We start from the raw sequence: 20,239 nt of genomic DNA, 5'->3' as shown, positions 1-20,239 counted from the left end.
TGAGTAAAACTGTTTTTTTTTGTGATTTGATTCAAAAGTGTGATATTCAGGGCACTTACGGCATGGGGAAGTTCTGCAGGAGAGTGAGACACCACCATATCCTAATTTGCAGCATGTTTTCCTTTGAAGAAGGAAATGCAGGAAGATGTTAATATGTTGTAAAAAAAAAAAATAACACCTTGTACACTAAGCATAATGTGTTACGATTTACACATACCTCGCTGAAATCGCACTTGGCCCCCATTACAATGTACAGAGTGTACTGTAAGTCAAGAGGTACTGGTTAATATAATGTCAGGCGTATTCCCAATGATACATTTTTTTCAATACAAATTAATGTGGTTTTAATGTAGCAAGCAAACATTTTTACAGCAATGCTATAACATGCTGATTAGGTCTTACCATCAAAACAAACACGCCGCAGTTGTTGGAGAACTCTTGCTTTGTTAGGCCCTGAGGTGTGAACAATGTATTTTAATAAAAGTATGGCAAGAAAATAGTAAAAAGTTAGCAAATGCTATTATGTAATGTCTCACCTGGACATCATCCACACCAAGCTCTCTCCAGGGGCCAGAAGAGAGGCTGTGAGCTACGTGTCTGTACAAATAATAAGCGAAGTAAATAAAAGTAACTCAACTTCAATCAACTTTTGATTGAAAAGCATGCATAAACGCTTGGAACAAAGCTTGAACTGAAGAAGGAAGAGGTTGGAACTTCAAATAAAAAAGTTTTCATAACGGGCTTAAACAGAACTGCCCAACTCAAAAAGATAAATAGTTCTGTTTCCATCTGTTTAAGGAATGAAAATGGTTGGAATATGGAATGGAATATTTTAGATCAAATAAAAACAGAACCATTGATTAAAACCAACAAAAGGACAAGTGGTTTAAAACAGAACTACCACTGTCCAGATGGGATTATGTGAGTTGCCCTAAAAACCTGAATAGACTGGTTCTACTCTCATCTCTCCAACCGCTGCCCCAGAGGGAATCTAGGAAGAAAATCTCCCTAGCCTGTGGCCTCAGTATCTGTTAAATATTTCAATTCAAATAAAACCAGTTGCAGTGAGTTGTGTAATGTTCCTGGAATCCCAGCAGAACTCACATGGATTTAATTATAGAAAAACATTCAAATCAGCAATGAGCAACTTGTTGTGTAAAGAAAAAAAAGGAAGAAAATAAAAAAAGGTATTTACACAGAGTATCCAATGTCCAGGTACGGACACTGGGAAAATAATCCACTGCAGACTGGCTGCATTATCCTGTAAAAAGACAACAATAGCTGAATATTAAATGCTCAAACTTCACTCAATAAAGCAAAACTTTTAAACAAATTACCGGAAGGTGATCCATGGGGTTCCTCGATGATGGTGGGAAGCAAGAGGAAATGACATAGCTGTCTGCAGCAAACAGGTTCTCTACTCTCTATAACAGAGAAAGTTTGCTAAATCTCTTACTCTCAAAATATATTGACTGTTGAACTAGACTATCCAATCATTTTGAATTAAATATTTCACTGGAGTTACACTACCTTCTCAATCATTTTGAGACAAGAGTTCAGGATCTAGTAGAACACATAAACACAAATTATTGAAAGATTTTGAAAAATATTACATAAACCATATCAGCACAGCACATTCTCTATGCCTACCGTTCCCTCCATGTCCTGCTGCAAACCCAGAGTCCAAAAGTCAAAGCGGGTCAGGATGATGTTATTCACCATTGCAAGGTGCTGAGTGTGACTTTTGGTCTCATCCAAGACATGAGACAGCTAGTGCAAGAAAACCACAGTGGCACAATGGTTAACTTTACCAGTTGTTCCTGGCTGTCTTGGAGTTTCTGTCCCCAGTATGCTCTGTGTGCTGAAAACTTGTGGAGACTAGGGAAGTGTCCATGAGGTCTCTGCTCACTGTCATCATTTACTAGTGTAGAAAGAAACAACCGAAAAATTAAATTAAGTGTGAAATGTCACATTTCTCATTTGATTGATGTGCAAAATAGAGCCATGACTCACACTCTTGAGAATCTTCTTGTTCTTTCCCTGATGACCCAGTTGACATCACGGCTGATGGGGAGTGAGCTATAGGAAAAACATGCAACAAACTTTATTGTCTAAAGTAGATGAAGACGACAAATGTGCATAAATATTCAATCCCATACCTAAGACTACCATTCCAAGGGTGTCACACTGCATTTCTACTTCTGACTCATACTCATGAGAGTCTTCTTGTTCTTTCCCATTTGACCCAGTTGACATCGCAGCTGATGGGGAGTGAGCTATAGGAAAAACATACAACAAACTTTATTGTCTAAAGTAGATGAAGACGACAAATGTGCATACTTATTCAATTCCATGAATTCCAATTCAAATTCAAATGTGTGTTGATGGGGTTGTCTGATTTAAAAAGTAGTTGTTTTTTCTCATCCCTGAAACACTGGCTGTTAATTAGCACCCCTCTCTCGACTGCTCTATGAGAGCCTGGGGTATATTTGCCGGGAGCTTTTTGTTGTTGAGGAGGTATTTAAGCATCCTTGCGATTTTTCTGTCATCTGGTGGATAACTGTCCTCAGAGTCGCTGTCGTATTGGACTGTGCTGATCTCGGTAAGATTAAGTGTCTCTTCCTCTGTGCTCTTCACCTTCCTAAAAAGCTCCCTCTTTGTTACAAACAGATGCCATTTAGCAACAGCTTTATGGATACAGGATTGTCTCGCTTTAGAGCAGGGACAATGCCAGGTGTTTTGCTTTGCATCATATGCCACAATAACTCTTCCCAACCTGCTGTGGTATGTTACCTTTTTTTCATAAACAGATATATGAAATTTAGATGGTGGACCACCTACAGTCAAGTGCACAGACAGAGGCACACCCTCAGCATCAGCATTTTTTTGGAAACGCAAGAGGCCGGCCTTACGCTCCTCACCAAACCACTTGTTTTCCACCATTCTTTCCAAGGCCTCACCTGGAAGTGTCACGGTTTGACCGTCAGTGCGTGGGCAATACAATAATGATTGGATGTGGTGGCACTCGAAAGGCAACATCCCGCTCCTTTGAGCAAAGTCAGCATTCAAACGACACTGGTCGACCTCACAGATGATCTTCTGTGCTGGCCCCCACATATTCTTGATTACATGTATGGGTGTTGCAGGACCACAAAAAGATTTTTCAACTGCAAACACACCATGTGTGCCATCGATACACTGACAGGCCAAAAATCTGTCCTTCGTTATTGTCTGACAGACAGACAGTCAGACAGACACACAGGCAGACAGACAGACAGTAGTTCTTAAAAGAACTGTTGGTTTTGTAATGTGTGTGTTATGTGGTGCAATGTGGTGCAATGTGGTTGTGCAGTGTGCGTGTGCGTGTGCGAGCTGTGGTAGGATGGCGATACAATGGCGATACATTGTAGGCAAATCTGGAGGGGAAAAGCAAAATTTAAATCAGGTTTCAATGTTTCACGAAATATATTTCACCAATGTGGTTTTAGAGAATATTACCATGATAAGCCCAAAATATTGGAGTTTATTTAATTGTCGTCATATGTGGACGCCATGCACAAAAGGGTTAAAAAAGCTGGAAAAACACTGCCTAAATGCTATTATTCAAACGACCTCATGACATAAACATTAGGCCTATGCATGTTACTTGCATGAATATTTTAATTATCAACTTGTTGGTCTATCCATACATTAGTTTACAATGTACACTAACAGAGAGCGGCAACTTACCTCTAGGCAGAAAAGCGCGCAGTATTATGGACTCAGACGGAAATACGATCTCCCGCTTTTTTGCTTAAACGTTTAGACCAGCCCACATTTAGGGAAAATTAAGCTCCTCCTCGATCTGCGAGCTGCAGCCAGGGGTTCCTCGACGGGGCTGCCCTCCCTCTGCGATTTTCCACTCGCGCTGTTTTTTAAATACCTCCGGTCCCCACGCACACAACTCGCCTCCTTCACTTCACAGCTGCTTGAGAGTGAGTGCCAGTCAGCGGGGCCGCGCTGAATGCTCCGGGGGAGGGACTGAATTGCGCATGCTCGTCGCTTTCGAAAAAAATGCCAAATAATCGTTTCAACTCGATTATAGTAGTTTGGAGATCGTTTGACCCAATAATCGTAATCACGATTATATTTCGATTAATTGAGCAGCCCTACCTTGTATGTTTATCCTTGTGCCTTCCAAGAACAGCTTGCTCGGATCTCCTGGAGTCTTCGGTGGGGGAGGCCTTGAGAAGATGGAGAGATGTTAGGCAAGGGGGAGGAGGGAGTGGGCACAGTGAGAGTGTACCAGACTACTAGGGGTGTCACGATACCAAAGACTCAGTAGTAGGTGCCAATGCACTTTCTCAGAGGAACCATATGATGAGATAAAACATTCCTCTGACCCGATTACCATAATCCTGTCGGGGTTTCGGCTTCACGCTCATCTTTAAACCCCAAATCCCTTGAGAAACGCTGAATCTTTGCCCCTTGTGGATTGACATAATCCAAAGACAGCGGTAAAACGTTAGGGATGCCCCACAACATCCCGATGTAAAGAATGGCCAGCTAGACTCTGTCTTCTGAGGAGTCCTTTTTCTCAAATCAAAACAGTAAAAAGCAGATTAATTGATGCCAGATTTGACACATGCACTAGTATTTTTAGACATTTTCAATTTTTGCCCCTAATTGTCATAATGAGTGAGAGTTTTACAGTTTCCATTAACTGTGGTAACAGGAGCTCATAGATTATGGGGTGGTTTTATCCTGACCCAGACATTCGTCAAAAACTGTAATATCTTTACAGATATCGTCTCTAGTGTAAAAGCAGCAAGACTGAAAAACTCCACAAAACAACTAATCACAAACCTCATCAATGACAGCCATGATCTCCGCGTCCTGCTGCACCCCCCTTCTTACGGCAAACTCTGGACAGCTTGGTGGAGTGGTGGTCAAGTTCTGACGTAAATGGACATTTGTGCGATGGTGGTAATACGTGTGAATTCTGCGCATATCTGGAAAGAAGAGTTGGGGAGGGGAGACAGAAAACAACTTTTAGCAATTTGACAATACAGAAATAACAAAAAGCTGCATAAAGACAATTTGTATCTTCAGTAGGGCTCAAATAGTGGAAATATAAGAAAAATTTACATTGCAAATTCTGATACAATTTTCTTTCAATAATAATTATGTGTGAGTTGTGTTAAGAGTTGGACACTTAATTTTGACTTACCTCACGTTCAGAAAAAAGAGCTGGCCATCTGCTCTTAAATTCTGCAATGGAGGGCATGTCGATAACAACCTCATGCCTCCTGTGGGCAAAGGTTTTGTCCATCTTAACTCTAATCATCTGATGGTTGTCGCTCTTGGTGAACTCAGATAGCAGCTCCAACCTCTCTTTCTCCAGACTCTCTTTGTCTTCTCCAGCTGGATAGTCTGGTAAGTAATTTACTTCGGCTCTCCTGGGTTTTTTAACTTGGTTTGGACTTGTATGCGTGTTGCCTCGTCTGCGTTTCAGGGAATTGATGCTTAATTCAGAGGTTATATATCTTAGACTAGTGCGATAATTCGCCATCTTGTACTTCAAACTGATCTTCGAACCATAGTATCCAGTGACCGAACCTTGCTCCTTTAGGCATGCATGCTTTTTAATAAGAGCTTCTGCTACATTATCGAACTCTGCACTTGTAGGGTAAGCTTTGTACTTAATTATCTCTGAAGCCAATGACTCTAAAATGGAAGACTTGAGTTGGGGCTCAGGTTCAGGAAGGTGCCATTTTTCGAATATTCTTGATTGGCCTTCACCAGTTGCAGCTCTACTTCATAAGAGAACTGTGGTATAGAGAAGCTTGCTGGCCAGGCTTGAGATCTCATTGTAGTGGTTGAGGACGTTGACGCAGGTGAAGAGAGTATGTCGGTGTCCGAAGAAGAAAAGGAGCTGGATCCCTCAAAGAGAGGAGTACTACCTGCACTGGAGAGAGTCACTGCACTAGTTGCTTCCTGCGCAGTTATCACTTTAACAGTGCCTAAGTGTTGGAGATCAGCTGTTGAGATCAGATTAAAAAACTCGCCCGAAATCAACGTCCTTGTACTGCAATCTAAAGTCCTCTGCAACGGCACATTGTCTTTTGATCTCCAGTTTAAGGTCGTCTACTGACTCTGGTATGCCAAAAGGCAGGATCAATTTTTCAGCGTTTTCTCCCAGGAGAATCCGAAGCTTTAATGGGTCTGTCATCCTGGTCCAATCCAACTCTTACTCTATATATAAAAAAAAAGTACAAAACAGATTTAGACAGAGCCTGGAGAGCAAAACTATATAATATACTAATTATACAAGTCTCACAATACCTCTGTGGCAAGCATCATACACTGATGTGAGTGAATACAAATGTGTGAAAACCCTACAAAATGGTTATCAACTAAACCTCAAATCAGATCTGTAGAACTGAGCTGGCCACCTGTTATTGGCTGGTCTGTGGTACCAGGTGATGTGACCACCTTTAAAGTACAACAGGTGATGACATCATCTGGCAACAGAGCAGCTAACAACCAATGAAAATGTCAGCATCAAAGTATGTGTAACTGTTGCTTTGCCATATATTACCTGAGGAATGTATGTATCTTTTCAAAGTCACCATGCGAAGGGCTCCAATTCTGTAGTCAAATAGGGGGTAACGATCTGCCAGTTCACTTAACTCAATCAGAGAAACATTGGTTGGAGATGGATCCAATTGGAAGGCCCGGTAGTGTTCCCTGTACCATGAGGGTAACTTTTTCACTATAAATTCTAACAATTTCTGCAAACTCCGGCAGGCCACCAACTGACCCATGTGCTATTACCATGCCATTTCTGGACCAAAATGGCGAATCATTGATGGATAATGTTCTAGAAAGTGATGTTTTGGCAGCAGCCTTCTTTCTGGGAAAAGTTCTTGGAACCTATATCGGTGATCTGATATTTTACTCTCCAAGTATGCAATGGACTCATTGGTATGGATGGGGCAAACTACCAAATCAACAATATCATTCAAGTCTAGTATGAGTTGCCAGGCTGGTTCCTTCTCTGGTATCAAATTTCCAACAATTAGTGGAAGCAATCTCAATAGACACCAATTTTTGTGTGCATTGCCACCGACAGTTTTTTTTACTTTGAAAGGTACATGGTAATAAATGAGGGCGATTGGTCTTGTCTCCCCATTTGTATAGAAAAGTCTGAATCATCTGATTAAAAGCATCAAAAGTTCATCAAGAGAACTGCATGTACACAAATGACAGTTAAAGGTTACCCCATTCACAGATTTTTGCAAAGTGTGATTAGCATGATATCTGCTTAAGTGACTATGAAGAGCATTCCATGTTTTGAAAACACAAGGGCAATGAGAATATGCACATGGGTACTGGTTCCTGTGGCCAAAATGGCCATGAGCTAACCTGTAATGCTTCAATAGTAGAAACCTTATTGACACTGCTGTCCTGCACTGTTTGCACTGCCACATGAATTTCTGTGAGGGAAAGAGAAAGAGAAATTAATCACTCATACCAACCAAAAGGTTTGACCACATGTATAAACTTGAAACCAAATAGTGCGATTTTTCCTCAAAATCTCATATCCTGATATAGGTCATTTCTTATCCAGGTAATATATATAATGCTGTAGCACATTTTTGCAGTCAATTTAATGAATGAATAGTCTATATAAAAGGATCAAAATGAAAGGCTTATTACATTTTGAATTAAATGACTAAATAAATGACCAATACAAGTATTGACTCATTTTTGCTTATTTTTCTCATTTTATTTAAAACATTTGTGCAAATCTTTAATTAAACATGTAAATATAAAGTATAATTGTATGAAAAATAAAAGGTAATGAGTAAAAGGCAGCGCTGCCAACTCTCATGCACTGACATTGTGAGAATAAAGTTTTAATCGGCCGTCTGTCTCTTCAGGGCCCTCTCTGTGTGCATCCATGCCTTGTCACGTTCACTCTCCTTATTTGTGTTTTTCGTCTTCATGCACATTTCTAAAATTCTGTCCTTCCGTTCCATCAGTGCTGTGTGGAAGTACGTGTAGACCGGTCCTGATGGCGCGTCACGTCTCGTTTTACAATGAGAGCGCACATTACAGTTTAAATGTTGCCTCATTAACTCTGAAGTGAATCACACAAACTCTAATTCACTTCATGAACTGATCAGGTGTTTGTAGGTTAAAGTGAGCGCAGGTCAGAGCGGAGGAGGAAACAGAAACTCCAGCACGGTACAAACCCACCGTCTAATCATTGTGCAGCTGCGGACAAACTCTGTATTTTCACCGCTTGTTTCTACTGTTCTTTAACGAAGTCACTCACCGGCTGCTTCACGTGACCGCGTCCTGCTCTCCACATGTCTGTCGCGTTGAGTCGGTTGTGCCGGCGGACCCCCGGGCCGTGTGTGCGCATGCTGTGCGCTCGTGTATGGCAAGGCCGGTTCTCCCCAGAGTCGGCGTCAGAACCAATCTAATGGGGGGGCATAGGCTCACAGCGGAGGGGCATAAATTCCCATTTAATTGACAGTGACATAAACGAATTTTCCGCAAACCAACACACAAAACACACTAACCTCCAATCTCAAAACATGAGTGCACGTAAGACAGTGTCTCTCTCTCTCTCTCTCTCTCTCTCTCTCCCTCTCCGTCCAAGTGACAAGCCTACGAATAATTAAGTAGGTCATGTTACAGTACAACTATCACTATTGCATCAATAAATATATGATCACAGTCAATGCAGCCATGTTTCTAATAGCGCCTACACAAACACGCCCGCCCCGATCTCAAAACAAAACATGCGCACACACAAGTTCTCAATTCAATTCAAAGAAGCTTTATTAGCATGAATGTTGTTCAACACTGTTGCCAAAGCTGATTCAACACATACATATTACATAAACATGCAGAAGGACAAAATAAAATGAACAGAGTTGATTAAAAATAAAAGAGAATCAACAAATCAACAAAAGAACATTCCAAAAATAACAACAAACATACAGTTAGTTTGGCATTCTGTGGCCTTACTGGCTGTCCCTCAGGTTCTCTCTCTCTTTCTCTCTCTCTCAGCATTACGTACGTCACGTGGAATCCCAAACACTACACAATTAGGAGAAACCGCCAATTCCCAGGCCTATACAGTATACAAAGAATAACGTAAATTAAACATATGACTTACCATCAGAAGAGTTGAAGGCGGCGAGTGTTGGAACTGAACCTCCTCAAGACAGTGTCTTTCCACTCAGTTGTACATTTTCCCGTAAAGTCTTTTTCAAACGCCAGGTGAACCAACTGGGTTCACCTGGCAAACTTTCGTTTGTGCAGCATTGTGCGTCTGTGGTCCGAAAAAACGTTTCGTAGAGTCGAGAATGAGTTCTCGCACATTGCTGTGGAGGCACCGCTTATCGCTCTAACTTCCGCTCTGACTACAGCCGTCATCTCAACCGTGACGCAATTGTAATTATAAATTCAAACACACCAATCAACAATCACACACACACACACTTCTTTTAAGATTATTTTTGTTTGATTTCGTTTAATAATAGCCTATATAGCCTATTTATAAAGGAAAATGTCTAACTTTTACTATAATAACAATAATTAATTAATACAACACAGGGCATGACTTGGGGGGGCACAGTAAGGCTGTCGGGGGGGCATGGCCCCCCCGATAGCCCCGACCACTATGTGGAGTCGACTGGAGTGAACGCCGCTCACGTTCATCATTCGTAAACGGATTCGTAACTTCAGCGTTCACAAAACATATGAACGTGTTCAATGCACAACACTGGTCCTCTCGCACAACTCTCTGAAACCCGATGAAATGAACACGCAGCTTTGTAAAACACACAGGGCTCGAGACAAATCTACTTCGGTTTGCAGATTTACTCATAAAATCTAATGAAGTGATGATTCTAAAACACAATGCTGATGTTATGCTGACTTTCTATGTTTTTAAATGCTTTAGCAGCACAATTTATAACTAACAACAAAGAAATTGTAGAAGTAAAATACTTACATGCTTCTCGACCAGTCCTTGTGCGAAAAGAGAGCAAAAATGGCGGAACACCTGGTTGAAGTACTGCGCAGTACGGTGTCAAAAGAGGGACAATCTTCAATAAACGGAGAGTCTTTTGCGTTTTATTCAAGAATGTAGTGTTTACACAATGAAAAGCCGTGGGTAAACCTGCCATAAAGCATTATTTCATTCAAACACCACAACTGACTCAATTAAACTGAGCAAACCGCACTTGTTTGGTAAATCCGATGAAAATGGATTCTTTAAACCCAACAATAGGGAGATTTCATTTTTTGGAGTGTACACTGCCGTGACAACTAATAATCACCTGAAGCCACAGCGATACATCATTAATCAACATAACAATATTATCAGGGATTATATACATCAATTGGAATATTAAATCGGCGACAATTAACCAATTTTTTTTCCATCCTAAAGTTAATTTAATAAAATATATAAAATATAATTAAGAAATATAACAGACAATTACGCTATGTTGGACATACCTGTGCAGGGTTTCCCCCAGTGCTGTATAGGCCTGGCGGGCCACCAGGCTTTTCTCCCCCCCCCCCCGCCAGGCTAAGCGTCGCTTGTTTTTTTAATTTAAAAAAAAAAAAAAAAAAAATCCGTCACTCGCACACATCAACAACACTTCACTTCCTCATTGAGCCCCGATCCCCAAGCAACCCCATCCTATTGGTCCAAACAGTCACATGTCCCACCCCGACCCATTCACTGACCCTCGGACATCAGAGCGCTCCTTCAACACAGTGTTTTACTGAACATAAGTCAAAACCAAACATAAACATAAACCTAGTCCGTTACACTATTAGGCTGCAGCTATTTGGTTTTATTTATTTAAAAATAGGGTACTTCTTATTTCATACATTTTCCACAAAAATGGGGAGGACTCAAATAGCCCTACAAAGTTTTGTGTTTAATTTATTTCAAAGTAGGCCGACACTTGCCTGTGTATTTTGTTTGTTTGTTATTTTGTTGCTTGTCTGTTTGAGTAGCTGGCTGAAAGCAAAGAAGTAGCAGGCTTACCTTTTATTGGTAACCAAACTGTTACGGTTCATTGTTTCTGAAATAAGAGGCCTGACTGCTATGTTCACAGCAAACTTGAATCTTTTTTAATATTAAGTAGGGCTGCCACTAACGACTATTTTTCTATCGATTAATCTGACGACTATTTTATCGATTAGTCGATTAATCTAAACGATTAATTTTCCTCCAAAAAAAATCAAATTGACCATTTCAATTCAGTTAATTTTATTTTGATAACAACAAACTGTATGTCATCGTATAATGCAGCACAAAAAAAAAAAGTAAACAAAGGCTCAAATATTAAAGTGCAGAGAATGATCTTCAGATGCTTTAGAGGGTTTTTTGGCCAATGTTCTCTAAAATAGACAGACACAGTACATTATTCTTAGACTTAGACTGCACTTTATTGATCACTTTGGGATGACTCCCTCAAGGAAATTGAATTTCCAGTAGCATACAGACAGACACAAAATAAAGGAGGTATAAAAAATACAATATAAGATAAACAATAGACTCTTAGCTAAATATATATATAAGTGAACAGTAAAACAATAAACTCTTAACAGTAAGCAGTAAACTCTAACTAAATATATAAAGTTAGATTCAAGGGAAATAGGATCAGATAAAATAAATGTAGAGAACTGTATGGAGGATGAATATAGATAAATATAGAGGACTGTGTATGGTATTGTGTTAGTGTAATGTGGAATATGACCATATTCTGTATCCACTTGTGAAATTCCAATGAATCTCTCAAAAACACTTACCTTCTTCTTCTGTTGTTTATAAACAAAAGGCTTGTTCAGTCGAGACACATACACCCCTCGTTTTCTCTGTTTCCTGCTCTTCCAGCGTTCCACGTCCACCCGATGTGTCTAAAGTAAATCAACAAAATATTGTCAATATCAAATTAATTTAATAGTAGTATTCTTGAAGCACAATTTTGCATTGTTCCATGCTACATTATTAGATTTAACTACAAATTTTTTTTTCTTATTTTTCATGTGACTTTGAATGGAAAATTATCATGATTTTGATTATTGTAGCCATAGTGTAAGCATTACATTTTGTGGACTGTACTTTTTGTGTAGTTGTTTGGCATGAGGGAGGGATTACTTTTATTAGAAATTGGGATAGCAATGGTTGGTGCACAATCACAAATTTCTAAAATACTAGTAATTGAAGTATTTATAATCAGCATATGCACTTCTTACCTTTTTCTTTCTCCTCTGGGAGTCAGCATACTCCCTCAATAGGGCCTTTAGTGTGACTTTGTAGGTGTCCACAAAGTCATCGAGTCTGGTTAATTTTTTACGTTTGAAACGGATCTGTTTCAGGTCCCATTGGCTTTTCTCCATTATTCCCTGCGTTTAGTTGTCCAGAGTGTAATTCTAGGGTTCAACATAAACATTGCATCAAATCGAAATGTCTTCATTCATTTGGTTTATTTTATCATGTGTAATATCCAGCATGAAAACGTGCAAGTAATATTCAGTTTCATTAACAGATGTTCAGCTTTATTGTGCCTGTTGTGATGTACAGGCAGCTCTACTGTACTTTTTTGTCAGACTGTTATATACTGGGCCTGATCCATGACGACCTAGATCACCTGGCAGAAGATGGAACATTAATTTTTTATTTAATTTACTTAAATATATTAAAATAAGCATATAGATTAATAACAACAATTAAACAGGACTAACCCAGGAGTAAGCCAGACCATAGGGCAGCCTGAGGTAGAAAGTACTTCATCAACGTCGGGATGAAGGTTTGACAGAAGTAGATGTTTGAATCACCTTCCTGGTCACATTCTTCCGTCTCAATGACTTCTTCAAAGTGCTGCGTGAAAGGCGTTGTTCCAACATCGTTCTAGAAAAAAAATTAACTAATCTATAAGACTGTTTAAGAAAGAGTGTGTGCAGGGCAGGTGACACTACAGTGGCTGGCAGAGTGTGTGGAAATATGTTTTTCACACATCACAGATGAAACATAAAACATTTATGCATGCCTACACAAGAGTTTAGTTTAGCAAAGAAGTAAAAAAAAGAACAAAGCTTTAAAGGGATAGTTAAGTTTTTAAGTGTGGTTGTATGAGGCCGTAATGACCCCCTAAGTATATATCTGTAGTTGACAGCGCTCTCCTCTCCACAAGTCAGACATAACGCTGGGTCCACACACTGCAAGAGTCTGACCCAAACAGCTGATGAATGGAGTGTCGTGGAGCATGTTTTTTATAACCAGCTGTGTATACATCATACACTTTTGAGTTATGCTGTTCACAGCTGTATCTGTGTCCAGTGTTGTGCCCTTTAGAGCTTGAATTTAGAAAGCCAAATGTGTTTGAAATGACACATTTCTTAGTCAGGTACAGCATACACCTAAATCCAAAGCAAGAATGTAACAGTTGCAGTTAAGGAAAAGATACCTCATAGTCTTGCTCTTTGATGGAAGTATCCTCAGCACATGGTCCTGCTTTGGTCAGAAGCATTTGTAGATTTTTAAAATGTTTCTCAACATTTTGACCACTGTGAGAACTGGAGAAGACCACGTTAGCACTGGTGACAACTTCATGGGTTGATGCTCGGGTCATGATTCCAAACACATACATTGTTAAGTGGTAATGTTTGGAGGCACTACAAAGGATAATTAAAAAAAAACATTATCAGAGATGTCATAATGCTGTTATGTCTGAAATCTTAAGCATATTTATATACCGACCACGTACTGTTTTCTGCAAAGCTCCTTAGCATTTTTCATGATGTGGCTCAAGCATCGGCGCACAGCAAAAAAGCCAGTGTTAAATCAACTCCGAGAGTGTTAAATTTAACACCAAGAAAGTGTGTATATGCGTCCACTCTTTTCAGTGTTAATTTAACACTAACACTAGTGTTAGTGTTTTTACACTCATCTATAGTTATTTCAACACTTTAGGGAGTTCAAAATTAACACTAGCTAATATGTGTAGTGTCAATAGTACTCTACACTAGTGTCATTATAATAAAATGTTACACTGACTGCAGTTGAAAATGCTACACTGACTACCAATGCATTCAGACCAATGGGTGTAAAATTTGACTACCAATAAACCCACCCACCCTTTACCACCACAACCACCCACCAAACCCATCACAAAAAATACACAAGGCAAACACTTCTTTAGAAAAATAGTCTTATTAAATGGACACCACACCACATTAACAGTTAGCAGTGCATGGATTCACATATAATTACAGTATGGAACAAGGTACACTTGGTCATCTGTGTCATATGAAAATTGCCTATCACAAGTTCTGTAATATACCAGGTCATTTACACAGATCACTGTAAAAACCTCATTTTTCTCCTTAATACCAAATGCATTTAAATGATCATCAAAAAAAATATTCGAGACTTTACAAATCAAAAGATAGGCATTGTTGTCTTTAACAATTATACTGTCAATCCTGTTGAACAAAGGCATCTAATTTTCACCTCCAGTAACCACATACATCCCAACTTTATACTCTGTGCCATAGTTTTTGACCCAGGATGGGTGGAAACTGATGACGCATTAAAAGCTTCATTCAGCACCTCTCCACCCTCTATACTGCTGACCAGGACTTCGGAGATTGGACCAAACTGTAATCTTTGAAAATAAAAGTTCTCAAAATAAAATGCTAACTGAGCCTGATGTTTCTTAACCAGAGTCTTAGCAATATTTTTGAAGTTTTTCACAGATTTCTTGAAGAAATTATGTTTTCCTTCAAATCGCATGCACCAAATGTGTATGAGTGGTCCAATTCTTCTAATACAACTTGGGTAGTGGATCATATGGTGATGTTTTGGAATGAGATTGTGCTCTGGGAAGATTGATTTAAAAAGTTTGTGATGTTCAAAAATTAAATGTTTCAAATAAGTCATACCATGAGTTACAGTTGGTGAAAACACAATGTTTACAATTTGAATTAAAAGGAGTAACAATTGCCAACAGGTATACTCTCTTTTAATTAAATTTCCTAATATCAGCGGGACATTGTGTAGGAGGCACCAAGACTGGATAGCATTAAGTCCAAGATCTTTGCTGTTGTCATCCAGCTTAAGCCCACCTGGCCTGTTCTTTCTCTGTGTGTATCCATAATTAAAGCCAACAATTGTTTCAGACAATGAACTCAGGGATATTGAATTCTTGATCAATTACTGAAACACAAGCTTTAACTCATATTGCACCACTCCTTCTAGCAGGTCATGTATTATGTCTACAGCGTAATTGTTTGATGAATGGAAAAACTGGAGGGAATTGAGTGGACAGTCTCGTTTGACACCAAATGTTGATTTCAAAGCAGGATTTTCCTGGATGACACGAACATGCTCAACATGAAGGTCTTTTGAACGTAGAGTTAAACCTTGGTGATCTTCACGGAAAACTGACTGATATTCACTTTTATCAGTTAAACATAACCTACAGCAGTACGTCGCACTGAATGATTCAACAAAACCAAAAAGTGCATGTAGAGCTAAATTGCCTCCTGTAACCTGAATGACTGAACCCTTCACAGGTGTAGCTGAAAAGGGCAACTGTATTCCTTCAGTCTCCAAAATCTTAAGATCATCAATAAGTGGCTTCAGAATTGGCTCAAACCCCTATTTCTTAAGATCCTCTGAGTGAAAGAGAGCGACAAGATGAATATTCATTAACACAGAATTGAGCTTTGGTGATAAATTTCTCAAAACAAAATAAACACATCCAAGTTTGTGCACTCCCTTTTTTGAGCCCAATGGATTGGCAGTTTCAAAATCGTCATAGTAGAGCTGGATCTGAAGAGCGGGTTCTTGCTGAGAAAATAAACTATGATTTTTAAAGTAGGACCCATCACTTATATCTCTGTAAAATCCCTCCTGGTGTGGTTTTACTTCTTGAAAACTGTTACAAAGTTCACTGTTACTAAACATAGATGAGAGAGACCCCCGGATAGGTACATACATGAACTTATCATTGACCGGAACTTGTCTATACGTGCCTGTTATTCTATCTCTTCTTACATCAAAACGGACACCCAGAACATGCTCTACAGGTTCTGCTATATTCCATTTCTTTTCAAAATGCCTCATCCTTTTATATTCTGTGTTAAGACATGAACATGGGTTTTCTAGTTGATCAAAACAACCCTCAACTCTATCCAAAGTTTCTCTAGATGCATCAGAAGACAAACAATTAACAACAGCTTCCTTTGTGTGAGCATGGATGCCATAAACCACTTCCTCCATTGAGCCAACGAAACACTGCACAGTACTCTCTGGAACACCTGAGGCTTGAACCTGAGCAATAACAGAGCTGCACATGTCCAGTATATTCTTCTTTTCAACTGGAACATGTGTAGTGACCCTCAAAGGAGGATCCACATTCACTGGTGAGGAAGGTCCAGCTACAGGCTCAAATTCAAAACTGCTGACGGGATCTGGATCAAGACAGTCTTTATGTGCTCGAGATAGTTGACGTTGGTAACCAGAATATGTACAAAAAACAAATGAACAACCAGGCTCTCCACAGTTCAAGCGCAGAGACCTTCCCGGATACAATCCATGCTCAAACTTCAAATGTCTAAATAACATTGAACAACTGGTGTGGTGTACCTTGCAAATGGGGTAAAGTGAGACAGACCAGAGAAATCAAGGGGGTAAAGTGAACCAGCTGGGGGTAAACTGATTCACTTACTTTTTACACTTTAAAACTACCATAACAACACATGTTGTAATAGTAAAAATCCTGACAGCTAGATTGACAACCACACATTCCAAAACTAATATCGGACTAGTAACAGAATCATGGGGATTGGTCAATTAAGCAGATTTATTTAAACACCTGAAAGTCACTCCGAACAAAATCATATACAACATAATATAATTCAAAAATTTTTAATTAACATTCAAATGACAGAACCAGTTAGATAAGAACACAGTCATGGAACCATAACCAGCTAGAACAGCCTGGGACTCAGAACACAGGACGAGACCCACCTGGCTTAGAACAGAAGCCTCATAGTCTATTACGAGGCCTACTCTACATTCCAGCCCTGAAAGTTACAGGGAAAGGTGAAGAGTTGCTCTCTCCGTGTGGTTCCTCCAGGCCTCTTAGGTTGAGGCAGCTTCTTCACCACATCACCTTTAGGAACATGTGCCACATCATTTTCTTTTATAGCAAACATGGGTCTCTCCCACGCTTTCTTGCTTCCCTGGATTCTTCTGAGGAATTGTGTAAGTATTTCGTCCTCAACTTTCTCAACCATGCCAACGTAACGGAGACTCCTGTGTTTGGTTGCAAAGTTAACTAGGACAAAGTCACCCACGGACAGATCTGTGTTTCCAGGATCACTGCTCTCATCCTCAGAGCTCTCTTTGTCAGACGCATCATCAAGTGGGACACAGACATCACTCTCCTCAGAGCTGCTATCTATGATTTTCTTTTTGGGTGCTTTCTTTTCCTTTTTCGGTTTTCCCTTTACTTTGCTATTTTGCTTTTTCCCTGCCAGTTTCTTTTGTCGCTCTTCATAATCCTTTTCTATTGTCTGCTTCTCAGGAGTATCAGTTAGGATGGCTGTCTTCACACGCTTCCTTTTGGTTTGTGCTCTGGGGGGACATTTGGGAAGTGGTTGGATTTCACGAGGAGACACATATCCAGGTTGGCTGGGAACACGTTGCACATCTGAGTCAGCTGGCGAGGCACATCCATGTTGACCAGGCGCAGTGGATAGATTAGCATCAGAGAGTGGATCATCTGCAGCAGTTGGTTAATCTGCAGGTGGTTCATCTGCAAGGAGTGGACCATCCGGATCCTCTGAAGTGGACGGAACAGTGGTTGCAGGCTGCAAGTCAGGATTTGGCCGGTCTGACACCACGGATAGTGCAAACGCTTCCTCAGGGAAAATATCTCGGTTATATGGGAAAATCCCAGTAGACTTGAATCCAGAAGTGATATTCCTAGGTGTCACTGCTGACAAGAAGGCCTCATTCACAAGTCCTGCAATCTGGTAGATGGAGACTGTTTTGCCAGGGTTAGATCTCATCCGTCAGTCAAGGGCACCTTTGGCTCCTGGAGGTGCTTCTATCATGAAGTCGTCCTTAAACCTAACTCTGGGGAAGACAAACATGGGAGGTATGGCATTCCCAGCAGCATTCACTGCACACACCACAGTCACCAGTTCTCTCTCAGCCGATGTGATTGCACCAACTTGCTTTTTTCCTTTCTCTGTCACAACCTGAATAAAATAGAAAGTTTAGAATCAATGGCATGTGAAATCAGTAGGCTACTATTGGTCTTAAGGTACATTGTATTTCGTTTCAGTCCATTAATTTTTTTCCAGTTCACAGGTTCACAACATTACTAATAGCATTAGTTTCAGCATTCTGCCAATAGCTAGCTGGTCATTATCACACGCCACTCAGTATCAGTCTGGTGCTCTCTAGTGTATCATGTGTAGCTTACCTGCCGTGGCTTTTGTACTGTAAAGTAGGGCTGAACGATTTGGGAAAATAATCTAATTGCGATTATTTCCCCTAATATTGCGATTGCGATTTAATATGCGATTTTTTTTTTGTTCCTATTTTTTTTCCCCAAAAAAATGTAATGAATGATTTAAATATGACCGACACAATATTAGATACATTTTACATTTTTATTGAACTGCTCATTACAGAAACTTTGTAAATGAGACAATAAAAAACAATTTGAATATTATAATACAGATCAACCTCACTTATCTAAAATATACAACAATAACACACCACAAAGACTAAATTTCACAATGAGTATGGCACTGCCAGCCATAATGATCCAACAGTTTTTTTCACAGTGGCTCAGAGGTTTTTTGCTAAGAAAACCAGCATATTAACTTTTGCTGGCTTCAACGATGAGCGAATGCAAGTCACAATATTCCCTCCTGTGCTAAAAAGACGCTCTGAGGGAGCACTTGTGGCAGGTACACAAAGATACTTGCGGGCCATGGTGGACAATTGTGTGTAGCTGATCTCGTGCAGCCTCCACCAGACCAAGGGATCATCTTCTCCATCAATGGCAGGAGACATCAGGTAACTGTTCATCTCTGCCTCTGCGACATCTTCAGGTTGTACAGGCAAAGACGGAGAGGCCGCACTGGTCTTGAAAAAACTGCCAAGAGACCTCTTCACCTTTTCCCCCAAGGGCTGTGCACTTTGAGGAACAGCTTCAGTGCGAGACCTCTTGTCCTATTAGATGAAAAAAAACAGCCATTAGTTTTCCAGTTAGATTTTACAGAAAAATTGTGTTTTTGTGAAATACATAATTATCATTTACCCGATGATATGTACGTTTTGCTAAGTCTACGATCTGTCTTCAGTCGGGTCTTGATGGCAGGGATGTTGTCAGTACTGATGAACTGTGTTTTGAACCTAGGGTCCAGGAAACAGGCAACATCCAAAAGTTCCTGGATGTTTGGGTCTGCATATTTGTTATTTAGGTATGCTAGGACTTTGGTTTTTATTGATTTAGTGAGGTCAGTGTCCTCAGCATCTTCAGCCAGGACTGATGTGGCAAAAAGGTGGAGAACTGGCTTGAGGTAGGAGATGCTCACATATTCCTCTCCAGAAAGAGCATCTGTAAATTCCAGTAGAGGATGCAGTGCCTTGTGGATTGACTTCAACACGTCAATATCCTGCCAGGTTGGGATGAGGGAGCGTGCATATCGGTCACCAGACAATACCTGAGAAATGGCTTTGGCCTGTTCAAGCACTCTGGCAATCATCATTTCTTTAGATCCCCATCTTGTTGAGCACTCAGTTATGAGGTTGTGCTCAGGGAGTTTGAGATCCCTCTGTGCCTCCGTCAGTGCTGCCTTCTTCTTCCAACTGTGGGAAAAGTGCCCCACCAGCTTCCTGCACAGTGCTGTTGCCCTTGAAACTCTGTTATCTTTGAGTGCATTTTCTAAAAGAAATAAAAAGTAGTGTATTACAAACAATTAAAGTTTTATGATACAGGGCTATCAACATTACAAACTCACATTCTGTCATTCTGAAATGCACACATCCACACCCCTGTCCTCTCTATCTCACACACACACACACACACACACCACATGAACAGTTTGAGATGTCCGTAGGCTCAGTGAAGGGGTCGGGGGTGGGACATGTGATTGTTCTGGACCAATGGGGTGGGGTTGTGTGTGA

Source organism: Limanda limanda, chromosome 16 (assembly GCF_963576545.1).
Source record: "Limanda limanda chromosome 16, fLimLim1.1, whole genome shotgun sequence".
Classification (NCBI taxonomy): Eukaryota; Metazoa; Chordata; class Actinopteri; order Pleuronectiformes; family Pleuronectidae; genus Limanda; species Limanda limanda.
This window is presented reverse-complemented; position numbering follows the sequence as displayed.